The following is a 20,468-nucleotide window of genomic DNA, read 5'->3' on the forward strand; positions in this document are numbered from 1 at the left end:
CATTTACTATCAAACATAATCCCCTTTTCCCCTATTTCCTTCCATTTACATCCTTTGATGAGAAATATTTAGGCCACTACATGTCTTTTTTCTTGTCAGACAGAGGCTGATAAAAGATCTGTTACAGGAAATTCTGCTCTATCTATAGAACAAGGCATCTCAAAATACATGCTTAGACATATAGACAGCAGAGACTGACAGCTGATAGATGCTGTAGACTTCTCATTGTTTTCTACCATGGTCATCATGCCAAGTGTGTCAAAACACAGGGAAACAAATTAGTATACAAGTGAAGGGGCATATTTTTTGGCAGGGAAGACAATGCAATATCCACTGTCCTATTTTGAAGATACCCATTATGACCATTTTGGTATCTGCTAAATGCCTTTGTAGAAGCCCAAGATCATTCCATTTGCTTTTTTAAATGTTTTTTCTCTTAAGTTTTTTCCTCTAACTGACTGTAATTACACAGGGAGGCTTAGTTTGGGTTTAACCACTGGCTTTCCTGTATGTCATTAGATAGTGTTGGGGGATTATCAGGCACAGTTGTAAACTACAGTATATGTCTTCATTTTCTTTTTTAGCTTAGACTGTTTATAAGCCAAGTGTTTCAGATCACAGAGAGAGAGCATTAATCAAAGCTGACAAAGCAGAAGGAAAGCCTGTGTTGAGCTACGAGGCAGTTTGCAATAGCCTTTTGCTCACCCCAAGGAAATAAGAGCATGCTGAAGACACAAGCTGCATTGCTAGTGTAAAACAGAATTCTCACGTGTTGGTACTAACATACTCACCATTTCTGTGTTAGTGCAGCATGTGCCTTCCATGTGTGGTCACCCTGTACATGTGGTGTGCTCTTATGCAGATATCTAACATCTCTTGCAGCAGTGTGCAAGGGGACTGTGTATTACATAGCAGGCAAAAAGCAGCCCAGCTTGAAAACACTTCAGACGGTGGATGGATGTTGGGAAGAGCTCTGAAGAAGGAGTTTGTTTCCAGGCAGAGGGAGGAAGCACTGGAGCTGCTTGCTGTGCACAGCCAGTGGTCTTTGGGAAGATCTCACGTTCATATTGATTTTGTGAGTTTGCTTTACCATCCAGTTTAGGTCCCTTAACTTGCACCTGCTTTTATCTCTACTTTTCTGCATGTGTGATTTGGGTGAATGCATGTGAGACCTGAATTTTAAATTTTGTGGGAAACAGACCTGTTACTCTGGTGTTGCAAGACCCCTTTTATATCACTTTTAAGTTTGCAGAAATCAAAAGAAAATGATGGAGTTTGTTTTGAGGCATGTGTTTGAGACAGCACTGAAAATCATTTGTCTTCTTCTAATTGCTGTATGAAGTATTTCCATTAGTATCAATAGCTTCTATTACTGTATTAAATATTTCCCTGGTTGTGATTCTGATTAAAGAAATAAAAAATTCCTAAGCTGTCACTTTTGACCACCTCTTCTTCTCTAAGAAAACTCTTGCTCAATACTATGAGAGTCCAGTACCATTCCAGGCCACCATCCTGCTTCAGTAGGAGCTGTAAGAGTGCTGCTGGGTGGAGAATTTTTGTGTCAAGTTACCAACACTGTTCTGCTTCCACTGTAACCAGCAATTCTCAGGGTTTTGTTTTTTTGCCCAGAATATTTCTCCCCTCTTTGAAGCTCCTCATGAATGTAGTCAATGGCTTGCTATGCTCTTTTGAATCTCTTATGTCTGGGATAAATTCCAGGAGCTTTATGGTATGGCTTTAGGCTCCACTGAGTTGGAGATGCTTTTACTTGTCACCCAGACAAGAACTGTCCTTAACTATTTAACACAAGAAAGTAAAAGAAAAACAAACAAACACTACAACAACAACAACAAAAACAAAAAAACAACAACAAAAAAACCAAACAAACAAAAAAAAAAGAAAAAAAGAAAAAGAAAAAAAAGGTAAATGAACAATTCAAAATATAAAACCATTTACCTGTACCAGGATGGAGGAAGAAGACACCCTTGGCACAATTGGCAATTAGTTGTATATTTTCTTCAGGTTTTTAACCAGCTGTCATAGAAATGTGGATTTTGATGGGCAGTTCTCTAATGATAGTGGACAGTGAGAGCAGCAAATTTAATATGCTCTGCAAGTCAGGGATGGTTGAAGTACCAGAAAACTGTGAAAGTCTGAGAGAAATGCCCTTGGAGCTTGCTTTGTCTGCTCACAACTTGCCCTTTCTTGTATTTAACCAGTTTGAGTCAAGGTTGTCTGCTCCAGGCTCCTCTGTGTCAGGGGAGTGGGGGAGTGTGAAGGGAGCTGGTTTTTAAATATATATATATTTTTTTTAAATTTTATTTTTAACCCAGAACACATGAGCAAAACAACAGGCTGTATGCCAGTTGAAATCATGGTGGCTGATGCAAAGTGTCAAAGTAGCTGTTGGTGCTGTCAGAAATCTGTTCTTGGTTAGTTTGGCAAGGCATAAACTAGTAAGTGACTTTCCAGAGGTACTTCTGTGATTATGTGGCAGGTAATGACACATTTACTGTGTTAAGAAGCTTGACTGTACCTTGCTTGACATGTCCAACAACCTCCAATTAAACTTTAATTTACAGAAATAATTCCTTCTGACATTGCATGCTAGTACTCTGCAAGAGTCTGGAAACATCTAAGCCATCCTAATCCATTTATTAAATTTTATAGGTGTTGCTTATCTTATGATTTAACAAAATCTTGAGAAACAGGATTCTTCAATGGAGCCCAGTTAAATCTTTTGCAAGGACTGCTAAAGCTTGCAAGTAGAAGAAACTGGCACTGCAGATCATTTAAATCTGTATTATCTCATTAGTGGGTAATTTCCAAACCCCACTTATTATGTAAATGTATTCAGTAACCAGAAGAAGGATTAAGTATGTGAGAAATCATACTTTTATGTGATGTAAGTCATCTCACCTGTGTTATGTTTGTTCTGGGTGAAAAACAGTGTCTGACTGTGACTGGGAGCCTCTCCAGGGATCTCATCCTCAAATCTGCAATGCTGTGATTTGCAGGAACAGCCTTGTGATGCTTCTTGAACCTTTTGGAGCTTCCTGTTTCTTTCTTATTTTTTCCAGGACTAATGTAATTTTAGCTACTTCTTAGCAATTAGATTAGGCACAGGCAATTTCCTTGTAAAATTGCCTGAGCAGGTTCTTCCATAACCTGTAATAAACTTGTTGTGGCTCAGCAATGTTTGGCAGAACAATTAAACTGGACTTCAGTGCCACAAATAGGTATGTAGTTAAAAACCACAGCTCTCCTCAGGTGCTTGTTTGAGTTTCTATAAACATAGTCTCTGTCATGGCCATATGTGCCTTCTATTTATGGCTTCTGCGGCAGTCTGTGCATCATTCACTCTGGAAAATCATGTTTTAAGTACATTGGAAGATAAAGCCCTTGCACCTCTTATCCCTCAAATGTGCCAACAGTAGATGGTTTCAATTTTTGCCATGTGTGTCTTTGGGGTTTGTTTTAGAATAACACTGTTGTAAAACAATACCCTTGAATGTTCAGGGACCTTAAGACAGAGGAAAGAGAGCAGTTAAAAATTTCATAAAAATCAAGACTCACCTTTGTGAGCATCTTTCTACATAAGCCTGAGAACTGTACAAACCTGACAATTTCTTTTCCATGCAAGGGCTGTATTGATTTTGTGCAGCATGACGTGTTCTGCTAGGTCTTTGTACAAAAGAAATTGTGCTAACCTCCTGCCCCTTCCCCTATCAACCTCATCACTTTCTGACTGCATGTGTCTGGTGCCCCTGCAGCTATCCCCATAAACACAAATGCCCCTTTAAACATCATTTCTCAAGCGTTTTCCTCTCCGTTTCAGAGAGCACAGAGAAAGCAGAGTGTCCCTGTTCACACAGAGAAATACCATTACATTTCCAGCCAGTAGTCTGATTGCTAAAAAGAAAAAAACTTCACCCATGGGTAATTAGTACTGTGTGTGTAGTTAATCAATTTAAAATTAAATGCCACTGGTGCTGCTGAAAGGTCATGCTAGGTTTTGGTATTGCTTTGAAAAAAAATCTGGTTTGGTGAAGATGTCTCTGAGAAGGAATACTGGTTCTTTGTGCACTGCCTGTGACAAAAGAGAAGCTGGGGGTGCAGTTTCCACAAAGAATGCTGTAAATTTTATTATCACCTAGATTGTGGTGTTTCTGTGTTGATTTTAAGAGAGAAGCCTTCAGTGTAAGGACGTGGCTGTATCTTCTTACTCACAGCAAAAGGAGCTCGTGTGCTAGCAGTCTTGTGGGTGAGATAGGAACCTCATCTCCTGCTTCTGAGGCCATCATCCTCATCATTAGATGATTCTGCCTCCCAGGCAGACTGATTACTTCATATTTTCATTCATTAATGATTTATCAGACAGCTCCTCCCCTAAAGGCTCATCTCCTCTGTTATACTCACAGCCCACACGCAACCAGCAACACGTAGCTGCCAGCTGGCACTCTGGCTTTGGGAGAGCAGGCTGCTGCTAGCCCTTCCTACATCTCCTGCTGCCTCTCCTCCCCTCCCTTCCCAGCTGCTCAGCTCACCTGCCTGCTCCTTGGTGGCCTTTTAGATTGCACCAAAGCCATGAAATGCCCATGTGTCCTGTCCTCCTATGCCATCTCTCCAATCTGGTTGCTTAATGTGCTTTTCACAAATATTTTTTCAATTATAAAAAAATAGAAAGAGAGATGAGGTGACCCCACCTGTAATGCAGCCACACTTGTGTCTTTGTTACAGAAAGAGTGGCCTCTCATTTTGGTGAGAGGCTTTGCTCAGTGGTGACTTAGAATTTAGTAGAGAAGTGGGAGTGCTGGGGAGAGACTGAGCAGGCTGTGTCTGTGAGCAGGAAGGTGTGGGTTGGCAGCAGTTTCAGGTTTTGCTATCAGGTGCTTGGCACAACAGTTCTGTTGAAATCCCTCTCCAGTTGTCTGTGTGAGAGAGTGATTTTTATCACATTGCTAAAGATTAACTCTATTCTTGTTCTCTGTTCTGCTCCCAGGAATCAGGCATGCTCTGAGGTCTGGGAAAGAGAGTCCAAATGAACTCTCATGATGAAAGGGGGGAAAATCCAGAATTGTTTGCTACTGTCCAACTTGTCCTCTGCAGGCAAGTGGTTACTGAGAGCAGTGGGAACAAGGGCTGCAGGACCTGAAGAAAAAAATATAAGCTAGGAGGAAAGGAGTAAATGAAACTCCCTTGAGTAATTTATACATGAATGTATAACTTTGGAGTGCTTTATCTACTCTTGGCAAGTGGTGACTGATAACTAATTTTCTCTCTTACCTCTCCCACATCCTCCCAGCATCTTCAGAAAGGACATGTGACAGGAATAATAAATCTCATTATTTTGACAGGCTAAAATGGAAATTATGGATTAAAAATCCTATGGATGCCTCAGTAGAGAGAAACTGACTGTTCCTAGGATGCCTAAAGTATATTTTCATTTGCACTGGTTTTGAGATCTTTCTGAATTATTCAGGGCTCTCCACTTACCTCTTTGGCACAACACTTCAAAGTAAACCAGTGTTAAAGGCATCAGTGTCCAATTGAGCAGCTCTCTTGCTTGAGGGTAGCTAGAGCCTGAGACTGCTCAGGCTGTGGGGGAAGTCTGGATCTAAATCTAGATTGGATTATCTTTTACTCTAGGTCTCTGAGTTGGAACTTTGTGCTACTATTTTAAGCAGGGAGATGGAAGGTGAAGGGGAGTTCAGGCTGACACAGTGGTGCTGCAGGACTGATCAGTTTGGATGGCTTTGGCTTTGGAGCAGTGAGAAGTGTGTGAGAACAGCAGCTGGTTGTGTTCTTTGTGCAGCCAGGTGTCTGAAAAACCAGTGTCAGCTCTGAGGGTGTAGGAATTCTTGCTGCTCCATGTCAGAGGTGGCTTCAGGGCTCTCACAGAGAGGGTGGAAGACCATGGCAGAGCTCTGCTCACACAGGCTGAGGGGAAAGTGCATTGTACATGACTCAGGTCAGAACAGGGGGAAAACTAAGAACAATAGCAAGTAACTTATTTCAAGGGGTAGTCTGTGAGCAGAGCAGGGACTTGGGGCATGGCTTTTGCAAGCCTCTGGACCAAGGACACAGCCCATTGCTTGCTGTGAGATTGGTGCATCCCAGAACTGTGGGTGAGGATGGCAACCAAGATGGATAAAGCACTTCATGTGTTAGCAGGTGTGTCAAAGCTTCTTCAGGTCTCTCAGTAAAACCTGTCAGACCTGGCACACAACTGTCACAGAGCTAAGGGCTTCTTGCCTGAGGAGATTTCCATCAGAAAGCTGAGTGTAAATTTACAGCACCTGACTACTTCATTGTCTGTTCTCTGGATGTAGGGTGTGCATAGGATGCATTAACTGTGCAAGAAGTTGCTGTAGTGCAAAGAGCATGCACAGAATTTCCACCTAGAGCTAACTGTCTGGGGTAAAGCACAATTTACCAAGCAGTAGTTTGGTTTTTCCTTGCATTCCATCTCTTAGCTTTACCACTGGGATTGGAGCACAGGACATAAGAGGGACTGTGAACCACACGTGTTCCCTGTAAAGTGTGTACTACGCTTTGTTACCTTACTGAATTGTTGCCTTTGTCTCTGTCTTGTAAAAGGAGTGAGAGGAGGATTTTTCTAAGTGCAGCAGGTCTTCACATGACCTGGCAGAATCTCAAACTGCTGCAGTTAGAAAGGATGTCTGGAAATCATCTACTCCAACCCTCTGCTCAAACTAGGGTGAACTTAAAGTTGGTGTCTCAGAGTCATATCCAGGTGGGGTTTGGATATCTGCAGCAATGGAGACTCCACAGCCTCTCTGGGCAACCTGTGCCTGTGTTCAGCACCCTCACAGTACAAGAGGGTTTTTTTCATGTTTAAACAGCATTTCCTGTACTTTAATTTGTGTCCATCAGCAGTTACTGGAAACCACTGCAAGGTCTTGCCTTGTCTCATTTACTGCCTTCCATGAGGTATTTATACACATTAAAAGAGCCTCCTCTTCTCCAGGCTGAAGAGTCCCAGCTCTCTCAGTCTTTCCTTATAGGATGGATGGTCTAAAATCTTAACTATCTTTGTGGCCCTTTTACTGGATCTGATCAAATAAGTTCATATCTCTTCTGTACAAGGGAACCCAAATTTTCAAGGATCCCTAAATTGAATCCAGCACTCCAGTCATGTCTTGCCAGTACTGAATACAGGGGAAGGATCATATTTCTCAACCTGCTGCTTTTTCTGCTGCGAGCCAGGAAGTTGATGGCCACCTTTGCCATGCCATAAGGGAGCATTGTTGGATTGTGTTCAGCTTAGTTTCCACTGGAACACTCAGATTTTCTCCTGCAGTGCTGCTTTCAGGCTGGTCAGCCCTGGATTGCCTGAACCCTGCTGATCCAGGTTGGCATTTTCAGCTTTTTCTCATGTTTAATGTGTCTGTGGCAGCTATTTCTTTGTGCAGACTATTTGGTCATTTTACATAATTACAGTGTTGAACTAATTAAACTATCATCCTGAAATCATGTCCTGTGGAAAGTAATTCACAAAACAAGGCTCAGTGAGGCTTGCACCAAAATGGAACATGCAACCCACCTAATGTATTGGGGTTTATTTCCTCCCTTTTTCTCACGCTTAAATGTAAAATAAGCATTATACTGAAGGAACCAGGCAAAGGCTAATTTGCCTCATTTGAATGTGAAAAGGAGCCCACATCCTTCCTGTGCCCTGCAAAGAATGCAGAAAGACTTTACAGAGAAAACAGATGTACTAATATGTATCACTCGTTGGGGGCAGGGGGAATCCAGGGTGCTGCCATCACAGCAGTGCTGAACTTGCAAGAAAACAAAAGCACCAGCATACAAAATATAGTTCTGGGAAGCTGGCAAGGTTGGGGACCCTTTTCTTTTGCTTATATTTATGCTCCTGGCATCTGAAAAATATATATATACAGAAGGAAACATGGAGCCTCATTTTTCATGCTTCATCTTCGGGAAGATGATTTAGTGCCCAAATGCAAACAAAAAGCAGAGGCTCCAGCCCAGCCGTAGGGAAATCTGCATTGCCTCGCCAGGAGAATACACTACTGACATCATATACAAAACAAACATAACTTTGGGAAGTATTCCTTGATTTCATTTGTGTTTTAAATACCTCTCTAACATGTAAATATGAAAGAGTTTGTCCTCTTAGCTCACAAAAAATGCAAGATACAGTGGGGAGTTTTAATGGTCTGATGGTTTTCAGCGTGAGAGATAGAGAACAAATGAACTCAGATGTTATTTTTACAGCTATTCAGAGTTCTGTCCTTTCCTGACCCATCTGTTTATCCCTTTCCAAGAACTTTGGCATTGAGCAGTCAGCAGTGACTGGTCAGCTTGTGAATTTGCTGGTGTTCATAACTTACCAAATTCAACAACTTGCCTGATGCAGATTTGGCCCTGTAGCAGTATAGAGTCTCTTGCCAGCTTTTAGCTTGCAGACTGGAGGCAGTAGCATGTGGCAATTTATAATTTATTATATGCATAATTTATAATTTTTTATATACATGTATTGTCAGTCCCAGTAATAAATAGGAGAATGCTTTAAAGTTTTCTCTTAAAAGGCTACCTCAGACTTCCTAAATTAAAAACTGGTTTTTCAAAAGCAGAGAAGTGAAATGTAGCAGTTACTCAGATTTCTTTGTTCAGCAGTGGTAGCTGAGTAACATCCATGGGTAGGTGCAGTGCTTAGTGAAGATGTTGTGTTCTTTTCCCTAAATGCAGCACAATGGACATTTTCTTACAGTCTGCAGTACTGAGGTTCACTTCAAATTGACGTTTCCTGTTCTTTCCGCTGTTTGCAACTTTGGAAAGCGTTCTTTATTCACAGGAGTTTTAAATCTATAGCACTGACATACAAATATCTGGCTGTGCATAAGACAGGCTCAATAACCTTGAAAAGAGAAATTTAAGCCCACTTACCTAAATCACTTTGATGAACATGAATGGAACACAACAGCTTGAGGTGTTTGAGTTGCAGTTTAAGTGCTGGCTTGTTTTGTGCAATCAGGGTAAATAAAATCTTGGCCTTGAACTGGTATCTGTGTATTGGAACAAACATCTCAATGCAGCACACTGCAGAAGGAAGGAAGCAGAAGAGAAATTAGATCACTTTCCTGCATTATTTCTTGTAAGTGTAGTCTTCTTACGTATGGAACACACATTTCCTGTTGTAAAAATATTGTAACAGCCTGCAGTACACAAACAACAAATAATCTGCTGTCGCTGAAAGCTGGAGTCAGAGGAGCAGGTTTAGAGGGAAGTATTGGAAGACTGCAGATGATTGGATCTCTCATGCTCTGAAAAGATAGAGAGTGTGAACTACATAACCACTGCTGTGGGTGTCCTAACAAGCACAGCTTTACAGTGTGGAAGAAATAAATAGACTGACTCTTCACACAAATGGCAGTGTAAAGGTATTTGGTTCTTGCTTTTTGTGCAAGCAAGAAACCTTGCTTGGTTTCTTATGCCTTTGGTTCTTGCTTTTTGTTTTATGTCATCTGTGCATTTAGACAGAACCATGTGGGTATCTTAATCCCCTCTTCTTCATGTGCCTTTATCCTGGAGTGTACATGCTTCCTTTATCTCTGTCTGCAGTGGTATGGGTTTGTACCCATGTTCCACACGTTCTCTCACAGCACCATTAAGTCCCAGCTGCATGAACTGCACCAGCTGTGTTTTGTGAGAGGAATCACAGAGGTGAGAATCCAGTTCAGTAACAGAATCACCAATCACAGAATTGTTTGCATTGGAAGAACATTTAAAGTTCTACTCCAACACTCTTGCCCTGGACGGGGATACCTGCCACTAGACCATGCTACTCAAAGCCCCATCCAACCTGACATCAAACATTTCCAGCAACAGGACACCTTCTGACTTCTCCAGGCAGTCTGTTCCAGTGTCTCACCATCCTCATTGTAAAACATTTCTTCCTGTATCCAATTTAAATCTACCCTTTTTCAGTTGAAAACTGAATTTTTTTAAAAAGTCACTACAGATCCTGGTAAAGAGTTTCTCTTCATGTTTCTTGTAAGCTTCCTTTAGGACTGTTCTTAGGTCTTCCTGGACTCTCCTCCATGCTGAAGAACCCCAACTCTCTCAGCCTGTCTACATAGCAGAAGTGTTCCATCCCTCTAATCGTCTTTATGGCCCTCCTTTGGACCTGTTCCAACAAGTCCAAGGTCTGGGGATCCCAGAGCTGGATGCAGAACTCCTGGTGGGATCTTACAAAAACAGAGTAAAAGGACAGAATCACCTCCCTTGACCTGCTGGCCACACTGCTTTTGATGCAGCCAAGGATCTAGCTGGTTTTCTGGGCTAGAGTGGAGTCCCATGTTTCCAATTTTTCCCAATATTTCCAAAATTGGAAAATTTTCCAAAAATATCCAATTTTTCATCCACCTGTACCCCCAAGTACTTCTCCATAGGGCTTCTTTCAGTTCCTTCGTCCCCTAGTCTGTACAGATGTTGGTGATTGCCCTGACCCAGGTGCAGGACCTTGTACTTGGTCTAGTTGAATTTCACAAGGTTTGCACAGTCCCACCTGTCAAACCTGTCAAGGTGCCTCTGGATGACATCCCTTCCCTTCAGTGTGTCAGTGGCACCACTCAGCTCAGTGTCATCCCCAAGCTTGCTGAGGGTGCACTCAATCTCACTGCCTATGCCATTATTAAAGATCTTGAACAAGGTAGGCTTAGATGAGATATGAAGAAGAAATTCTTTACTGTAAGGGTGGTGAGGCATTGGAACAGGTTGCCCAGAGAAGTTGTGGATGCCCCATCCCTGGAAGTGTTCAAGGCAAGGATGGGCGGGGTTTTGAGTAACCTGGTCTTGTGAAAGGTGTCCCTGCCCATGGCAAAAGGTTGGAACAAGATGGTCCTTAAGGTCCCTTCCAACCCAAACCACTCTATGATTTTATGACTAAATTGTATATAGTTCCTGATGATTGGTGGGCTTAAAATCCTTATTGCCTGAGCCTTGTGATGCTAATGCAGGTGCCAGCACAGAGTAAAAGATTCTGCGGCTTCTGATGCTCAGCCAAACTGTGGACCACAATTTGTGGCCACATTCTGGGGGCAGGTCACACAAAAGGCGGTAGACAAAGGACAAAAGTCTGCTTCTACTTTGTGTAGGGGTGGTTTAATGTTCTACATCAAGGAGCTTCAGTGGCTCTTGCACATGACGACTCTTCTCTCAGACCACACTTCCTACGAAAAGTTACCATTAAAAATGGTAATCTTCATCTGTCTCTCAGTCGTGGTCAGGTAACAGATGCAGGCTTTTATTGTGGTAGAGTGACCCACACAAGTAGCTGCAGAAGAGCAAAGTGAGAATCCTCACAAGACTTTCTCTTCCTGGAAACACTCTGGGCACACAGAAAGGGGAAGCCTTAAGTATCTCATCTGTTTTTTGTGTTAAACCATTGCAGACAATCTTTCTGTATGGACTGATGGGGGAGGAGCTGGAGGACTGGGAGAAAAGAAAAACTTTAAATAGCAGAGCTGGAAGCCATTCTTAGGAGAGGCAGTAAAAGGGAGATGAAGAAATGAGCTTGAGATCTGCTTTTTTGTTTGTTTTTTATTGTATAAAGTTGAGGGACCAGCCATGTTCAACCCTGGTATTTTCCCTGGTGAGTTCTGAAAAACTGTATCATTGATGTGTGGGTCTTCCTCTTTTTACAGAAGTCATTTCAGGAGCAACATCACCAGGTGGAGAAGAAAATCTTTAGCTCAGTCTTTTATTCTCAGGATAGACATTGTGGAATCCTTGATCTGGTTTCCTACCATAATTCATCTTTCTTATGGAAAAAATATTCCCGGCTTCTCTTCTTGTTGTCCCTGTGCAGAAAAAAGTCAATGTTGTCTCAGTGTTCTGACTTCAAACTATGCAGCCCCAGAGCATGCTAGAGCTTGGATATTTAAGTGAGTGGCAAGGCAGGAAGGTATAGTCCTGACAATTATATTGAGAGCACGTTGAAATTTTAGAAGCGTGTGAGAAAGGGAAGAAGAATACTTTACATTAAGTAGAGGGAGCTATGTTAGGAACTCTTTTGAAGGTACTGTGGTCATAAAGCACTGTTTGAACAGCCATTAAGCTGTTCCTGGGGTTTTAAATTAATACTTCCTATAGGACAGATATTTCATGCATGTTATGTGCAAAGAGCCAATGATATACACAAGTTGTGTAAATTTAAGCTATGAATGAAATGCTGTGTATGCATACAAATGCTACTTTAGGAACGTTTTCCTTGGTTCTCCCTTTCCTAGCATGTATCAGTATTGCTGCTGGGAGGTGGGCATGTTGTTTGGCTGGGGTTTGGGTTGTGCTTTGTTTCCTCTCATTGTTTTCTTCAGTGAGGAAAGGAGATTGGATAAAACTCTTTTCTGGTCTCTGTTGACATCAGCACATTCGATCTGCCTGCGTCCAAAAGAATTATGTCAAAGCAATTGCCTGCATTTGTTCCTTAGCGTGTTCTCCAGCAGCACTGTCGCTTGAGGGTCAGACTGGAATACATTAAACTGGAATTGGGGCAGAAACTGCAGCCAGCCTCAGGTCAATGATGCCTCTTGAGATTTGTGAAAGTGACACTTCTGGGGTTCATTGCATTAAATTCCATAGCATTTCTGTGTCTAGTCTGGGTGAATTACAAAGGCAGATGGGATGGTTAATTTCACATTCTCCTATTTAATTCTGTGTCTGTGTGTCTAGAATAAAAGGAAAAGCCTTACATCTGATTTATTTTGCAATATTTCAAAAAAGAGTTTTTTTAAGTCCATGTATTAAAGCTCTTTACTTCTATGTAGTTTTTAATGTTTATAGTTAGGAAGATTATCACAGTTACTTCATCTGTAAAATTCTATTTCTGGAGTCTGGCCTATGTGATCCTTGGTACATCTTTTGACAGAAGCCTTTACAGTGTTTAAAAACACAGTTGCATGTGTGCTTAACAGGACATCCTCATGCTGTAGGATGTAGCTGGGGTTGTGCCAGAGGGAGAGGGGGGAAAAAATGTATCCAGGAGGACAAAAAGTATAAAGATGCACAAATGCTCAATTCAAACTGTACTTTTGCAGGCTCTGATTCACGTTTTATTAGTAGCTCTGAAACCTTGTCCTCGATCAGCTTTCCCTAAACTTCTGCTTTGTTAGTGACTAAGGAGTTGCCAGTCAGAGTTTTGAGCTGACTGTTGGTAGGAATGCTGGATATAGCAGAGCTGAAGCAGTGGGGTGTGTGTGAATGCATGTACACATACATGTACATACACACCACACTTGGACAGGCCTTTTTCCTCCCTAAAATTTTTACAATCTTTCTTGCTGTGATTCACTCTGCAGAAGCTTTGTACTACATGTTTACTGAAGACAGGATCTTTCTTTTATGTTTGTGACATATCACCAAGATTTTATTATGCTGTGCATGCTGTGTTTTAGCAGGCATCACTTACTGAGCATAACCAAAAGTTTGAAAAGCACATTTTTTCCACCTGTTTAACATAAAAATAACTGTGGAACCATAATTAAATTTAATTAGATGTTTGTATGAAATAACGCCTTCTAAATCTCTGGAGTGGCATATGTGAACTAGTCCCGAGTTCAAGTAATTGAGATTATTTTATCTGTTTTATTTGGAGAATTTACACTGCAGCATTCAGTCATAAATGGGTTCATTCCAGAAGCTTAAAATGAGATGATGCCAGCAACTGGCACAAATCAAACACTTCCAGCCTTCCCACTCCTGCACATTGATAGGATTAATACTTTCTGGCCAAAGGCCCAGGTTAAGACAGACAGCACGCACAAAAGCTTGTGCTGCCTCCTTAAAAAACACCAGATTTAAATATTGGCAGGCTGTGAGATGAAGCAAATTCAGTCACCAGGGCCCCACAGCTGAACACATGGTCCTCAGGAGCCCAAATGCCCAACCCCAGCCTTGGGACAGATAGCTAAAAGCTTTCTTGGCAGAACCCAGTTCCCTCAGCATGCAGAAAGGGAAGAAGGAGAGAGGTAGATGCCCTGAGTGACCTGGGAGGTTCCTGCAGGAGTGGTGCTCACATCCATTCATTCTGCATAAAGGATTTCTATGAAGAAGGTAGCTAGTCCACTGGTTCATCCTAAAAGGGTGAATTTGGGAGAGGAAATACCAGTGAGGTATGGAGGACTCTTTTCCACAGCATGATTCTCTGAGGTCACCTTCTGTGGCGGGGTGCTGCTGGGATGAGGTCCCAGCCAGATCCCCAGGACAAGGTCCCAGTGGCACGCAGCAGATGAAGTGAATTGCTGAAACAAGGAGTCACCGGTGCTTTCTCAGTGGCAGAGTCATAACAACCCCCATCTGCTTCCTAAAAGTGGTTTCCTTGGCATCTCAGTGTGAGGAGCTTTGTACAGTGAGGTTTTATACACAGCCAGGTCCTGGGAATTGAGGCTGCCTGCAGATCCTGCAGAAGATGGACAGTTGGGCGTCACCCGTACATAAATGGCACCTCATCCCCAAAAGCCTGGGGTTTCTCCAGAGGTATTTTGTAAGCTGTGAGCAGGAAGGCTGCCAGGATTAATACCCTGCAAGGAGAAGGAATGTTTCTTGGTGGCAACATGGAGCACAGTGTGGTGCAGTGACTACTCAGCTCACCTGCAGGAGCTCCTGCTTTGTAGCCATTTACCCACGCCGTGTGGGCACGCATCCTTTTTGAATCAAGCGCAGTTGCTTTCTCAACTTTGCAGAGGTGGGCAGTACCTCATAAACTGTGGTGCAAAGGGTTAATTACTGGTTAATTTGCTATAACACATCATTGCTGAACAACCAGAACAAACTTGCCTGTTCACAGCCTGGATTGGAATAATTTTCAGTAATTCCTACCTTTGCTAGATCAGAGCCTGCTGTTATCAAATTTATTCAGTGTAAGAATACCGCTATACCATGAACAAAATAATAAAATTCCCTCTAAAATTTTTGTTTATAGCGAAGCCTTCGTAGCCCAGTGTTTCCAGTTATTTAATTTCTCTTCCCTGAACACTCTGCCAGTTTTTCCAAAGTAAAATGGAGCAGCAGAACCTGATATGTTATTCACAGAGCAGAGGAACAAGAACCAAACACAGCATCACCGTAACCTACCTACTCATCTTTTGATTTTCATTTGTTTGTACAGCTGAGGCTTGCATTAGCCCTTTTGGCCACAGCCTTGCGTGGGGAATTCATGTCGAGCTGATTGCTTCCCAGGACCCCTGGTCTCACATTCACTCTGTGCTTCGGAGGATAGAGTCCTCTCTCTCCCTCTCATCCTGTAAGTATGGCCTGGATTCTTCTCATAAGGGGATTTTGTACTTGGCCATATTAACACCTAAATTGGTTTCTCCCATTTTTCTACAGGCCCCATTTGCTCTCTGTCAGGCTTGTTCTTTTGTGGTTTGTTTTCTGCCATTCCTAGTCTCATGCCTAACCACAATGACTTTACTTTAATCCAGGTCACTGGTAAGGCTATTAAATAGTAAAGGGATGATCACCAATGCCTGTGGAATCCAACAGGAACCCATTTGTTTGCTAATAAATAGTTTCCAATTTACAGTTGCACTTTGGTTTCCTTAATTTAGCAGCTTTTTAATGCTTCTAATATGACTGTGGACTCAAAAGTGACTTCAGTATAAAATAGGTTCAAGGTTTTAGCCTGATCTTATACGGTGCTCTCCACCAATGGAGTCCTGTTCTCCCTGCACAGATGGAAACATTCCATGTAGGCTTCAAAGCATTCATAATGATATTCTACAGAACTAGTCAAATGACTTAGGTTTGTAATACTGTTAACGATGCTGCCTTTATAAGTGTACTTGTAATTTTTGCAAGAAATTACATCAAATTAGTTTGACAGGATCTATTTTCCTTAAAGCCAAGTTAATTGACTTTAATTACAGAGCTTTGAAAAAAGTTATTAATTGAGGCCAATGCTGGTTGTTCTATGCTCTGCAAAATACTGGAGACTCATCCAACTGGCCTGTAATTACTTTCTACCCTTCTCAAATAGTAGCCCAGTATGAGCCTTCTTCCTGTCCTTGGTCCTTCCCCAAAGGCCAAGAACTGCTTTAGATGCAGTAGCAGCTCCAAGGCTACCTCTGTAAACCTTCTGAGACAAGTTTATTTCTAGCAACTAATCTGAATCACCCAGAATCGTTTATCTACTGCTTAACATCCCCTCTCCAGGGGCTGCTGTGGTGGGAAGAAGCTATTTCATTATCATCATCATAAACAGATCATCCAGCCTTTTACCTGTGTGCTAATCGGAAACATTTACTGAATAACTTCTGCTGCTGTCATATTGTAATGAACGTTTCTACATTTTTTTATTGTTTGGGATTCGTCTTTCATAATCTGCTTTAAAAAATTTAAGATGTATTTCTGATTTTATGTGCCGCCTTTTTTTTTCTAGTATCTTCTTGATTCCTGTATATAATCTTTATTTTAGCTTTTTTTGCTACTTATTATCTCTTCCTCTTTCCCCTTTCATGTGCTAGTTTTCTATATAACATTTTATATGTTTTTTCACTTCCCTGAAAAACCCAGCTGTTGGGTTTTTTTCGTTGTGTGTTATTTTTATCTAGCCCATTTCCATGGTTGTAACACTGTAGGCATTTAGGAAATGTCTTAAACTGCTTGCAGATGTCAGCAACTTTCTGGATGTTCTGACTTCAGCCTGATTTGACTCCCATTCGCTCTAGTTTTGTGAAATTGCTTCTCAGAAAGCATGCCACTGGATTTTAATTTATGTATCTATAAAGAGCGTACGCTCACATATTGCATAAAATTCTGGTCTGGATTTGATTGCAGACAATGTTAACTATTTGCACAGGAAGTGTTGGTCCTTTTCAGTCTAAACAACCAGTAACTTCTGGTTTGTGACCATTTCTTCTCTACTGACAAAGTCTTGAGCAGGGATGCTCTGGCTCCCGTGCTAACCCATGTGTGACTCACAGGCAGTTCAGGTGTGATCACCGTGGGGTTGAGCTCGTGTGTGGTGGAGCTCAGCTCTACACCTTGTGGTGATGGTGCTGTGAGCTGCTCCTGTTCCCTTTGCTGCTGCGAGGCCAGTGTTGTAGATGACTCATTGGCAAGAGTTTAATTTCACAAGGTTAGGAAGGCCAATCCTTTTTTGAATTTAGGGGTTAGTAACTTGTCATTTGTAGCCCTTTGGAAAGGACAGGCCTGTGTTAGTGCTAGTGACATAAGGTCTCCGGAGTAACTCAAGAAGGGATTTTGTACTTCTTGTATGTAAGTGTTGAAGAAGTGTATCATCCCTGTAACTCTCCAAGATTATTTATTTCCTAGTTGTCAGTCACTCAGATGTCATTTGTGACACATATGGCCTGGCACCACCCTCTTCCATTTGGATTTTTTAAATTGGCTACAGCTGTTTCTGTTAATAATATAATAGTCTAAATATAGCTATTATTTTTCAAGAGTACTATTTTGCATAGGCAGAGGGTTTATCCATTTTTTTCAGAATCCTGTAATTAGCATATATGCAACTGGAAAGGGTCATCTTCTCACAGCCTTTGCTTTGGTTGATGTTCTCCTCGATATCCGGTTTGTGCTAAATGTGCTTGTGGTTGCTTATTTGACCTGACCCTCCCAGCCAGCCTGGCTTAGAGTGTCAATTTGTTCCTTGTCAAGAGGTCCTTTTCCCTTTACAACACAATCCACAGATCTGACATGTGTCCCCTATGCTGTGGGGACAGCGCACTTGTTAATTTCAGTGGCCTTCAGCTTTTTGTCTCTTTGTGCTAAGAAACAGGGAGGAACTCCAGACAAGATCTCCAGATCTCCTGAATTGTCAGGAGTTGTGTATTTCACAAGGTGTATCACAGAGCACTCATTTTCAGTGAAACCCTCCCTGTCTGCTCCAGATTACCACCCAGTTTTGTTTTAAATACACACAAATAGAGAAACCTCTGTGGACTCTTCCTCATATTCTGAGGGTGTAGAATATACCTTTGGTCAGTTGGGTTCAGCTTTCCTAGCTCTGTCCCTTCCCAAACCTCCCCCTGCCTACTTGCTGCAGTGGCAGAGTGAGAAGCAAAGAAGGTCTTGATGCTTTGTGAGCAGTGCTCAGCAATAACAAACATGGCTGAGTTATCAACATTGTTCTGCTCACAAGGCTGAAGCACACATAGCTGGGTTTGGGACGTTGTGGAGAAACTGAACCCCATCCAGACACAGTAAACTCACCTAAGATGTCATCTAGCAGTCAGCTGCTGTCATACACTGAAACCACGGTGGCAACAGCTGGGTTTGAGAGAACAGGTCTCACTAGAGAACTCTTCTGTGGGGGTGTGAGCATAGGCACGTTTTCTGTGTGTCCCCATTACTCAGTACTGTCAGCACTCACTGCCTTTATCACAGTGTGGTTGCCACCCAGTTTGGGGACCCCACCTGTCAGCATCTTTGCTGTTGTGGATGAAGCCAGCTACAGTAATGGTGAGAAAGCTGGGGGTTTCTTGTGGGCTGGTCACAGGCAAATATTTGCTCATGTTTAGGAAGAAGAGTATTTTTCCCCCAGTGTAACTGGACAAATAAGGGATTTATATAACTATATTAAAATGTTAGCAGTAGCAACCTAGAAGAAATGAGAGCCCCTTTAGGAGGGAATGGTGTCTGCAAGGGTTTCAAAGTAAGTCTCCTGATTTGAGACTCAGCTTGCTCCCTTTTTCTTGCTGTCACATCCTCCAAGTTCTCCGATCACAACACAGAAATCAGACAAGGCAGAGAAGGGGTTCACTTCATTCCTGCATGAGTGAAGGGGGATGGGGAGGAGCAGCAAGGGGTTTTTTTGAGAGAAAAATCTTTTTCTATGCCTCTTTCATAGTCCACAGTGGCAAACAGGCAGAACTTCTTTACTATGTCCTTCCCCTTTCTCCCCTTCCTTCCCTGTCCATCCTCATTCACATTTGGCACTCTGCTCTGCACTGCTCCCATACTGTGGGTCAGATGAACACCCATTAATCCTGGGTAGAATCTAAAAATAAGAATTGAGAGAAAAAAATCAGAACAGTGTGAATCAACCTGCAATCATCTTTCTGTTCTCCTAATGGGAAAAAAGAAAGAGGAAATCAGTGGAGACACTGTTTTATTTCTTCTCTTTCTAAGACAAAATTATTCTGGCATTTGCAGCAGTTGTTCTCTTGCTATAGGTTTTCTAATTTACACACTTAAAAGGCACTTCAGAATTTAGGTGCATTAGCTCAAAATGCTTATGCAGACCATCCACCCCCCACTTCTCCCTGCTCATGAATAGAGCTGCCACAAGCAGCCTGATGAAGGAGGAATGTAGCCTGAAATCACACGGTTGAATTTACATGGTGTTCTCTCAGAACCAGGGATAGATCTGCCCTTTGTGGGGGTTAACTCTAAAGTAAGCAGTGTGTTTACTGTATGTAGCTGCTGCCATTAGTTCTTAATTTCAAAGATTCTTTTAACACATTTTAACCATAAAAAATTCCTGTGTGCAGTTTTGAGTCTGAATTGCTGTTCAGTTCATGAGAGTAAAACCTGCAGGCCTTCCCTCTGAATTTAGTTACACATAAGATGTTTTCTTTCATATTACAAGTGAAATTTGGAGGTTAGTGGGGGAAGAAGAAAAAAACACAGAAGAACCCTTCCTCAGAACTACTGCATTTTTCTAGGGCATCTTTTTTTCAAAATAATAAAAGCCCTGAGACAGTACAAGGCATAACTCAGTTACTGTAACTTTAAGAGATTGCAGCATGAGCCTTTAATTGCTTCTTGTGTTTTGTTCTGGTTTGGTTTTGCTGAAAGGGATGTATCACAGGGAGTGGAATAGAATTCACTGGTTTTTGAAAAAGATGAGGCCCTGACATTCGCAGCCTTGGCTGGCAAAGAAGCTGCACAAAACCAAAAGGGTGGAGACGTGTCCTTTCATGGGTAGTTTGGAGGGTTTATCTTCTCTTCTTGCACTGGGGAGCTTTTGATTAGGGCTGCTCAAACAGCATTGTGGCAATGCAGCTTCCTGTGGCCTTGCCAGGTGACATCCCCACCGGACAGCTGCCAGCCAGCCCCACCACCACTACTGACCCTCAAAGAACACATGGACGTGGTTATTGTTCCTCCTGCCCAGCTGGAACACTGACTTCCTTTTTCCTCTCTAACTTGCAATGAATAGATCATATAGCTAGATGGATAATAAACAGATTGTCTGGGTTGTAGTAAATCTCTTGCCAGAGGGGGACCAAGACATTCATTGCTCTTCCTTCCTGGCCCTGGGTAACCACTCGCCCTGTCCCATGGACAGCTGTGCTCACAGCCTCTGGCAGAAGCCAAGGCTCTGGTTGTAGCTCAGTGAAGTCCTTCCACATGCACCTCCTCTTCCCTGGTCCTGACCCCCAAGGCTGGATGAAATTAAACCGGCAAGGTGAAGCCCAGACCTTCATTTTTCATAACTGTCTTTTAGTTCCTGT

At 42.2% G+C, this 20,468-nt stretch overlaps 1 protein-coding gene across 4 annotated transcripts in view; it reads left to right on the plus strand.

The window, feature by feature from the left end:
* The window catches only part of FYN (FYN proto-oncogene, Src family tyrosine kinase), a 139,101-nt gene that overhangs the window by 70,014 nt on the left and 48,619 nt on the right, over positions 1-20,468 (plus strand). For 3 of the 4 annotated variants that reach the window (XM_071438367.1, XM_071438359.1, XM_071438346.1), the window contains exon 3: positions 15,155-15,289. The exons of the other annotated variant lie outside the window; for it this stretch is intronic. The gene's annotated coding sequence lies outside the window, so the exon portion shown is untranslated. The remainder of the gene's footprint in view (positions 1-15,154; positions 15,290-20,468) is intronic. 4 annotated transcript variants of the gene reach the window in all.

This window comes from Agelaius tricolor, unplaced genomic scaffold (assembly GCF_023055355.1).
Source record: "Agelaius tricolor isolate 1412-34295 unplaced genomic scaffold, bAgeTri1.0.p SCAF_1, whole genome shotgun sequence".
NCBI lineage: Eukaryota > Metazoa > Chordata > Aves > Passeriformes > Icteridae > Agelaius > Agelaius tricolor.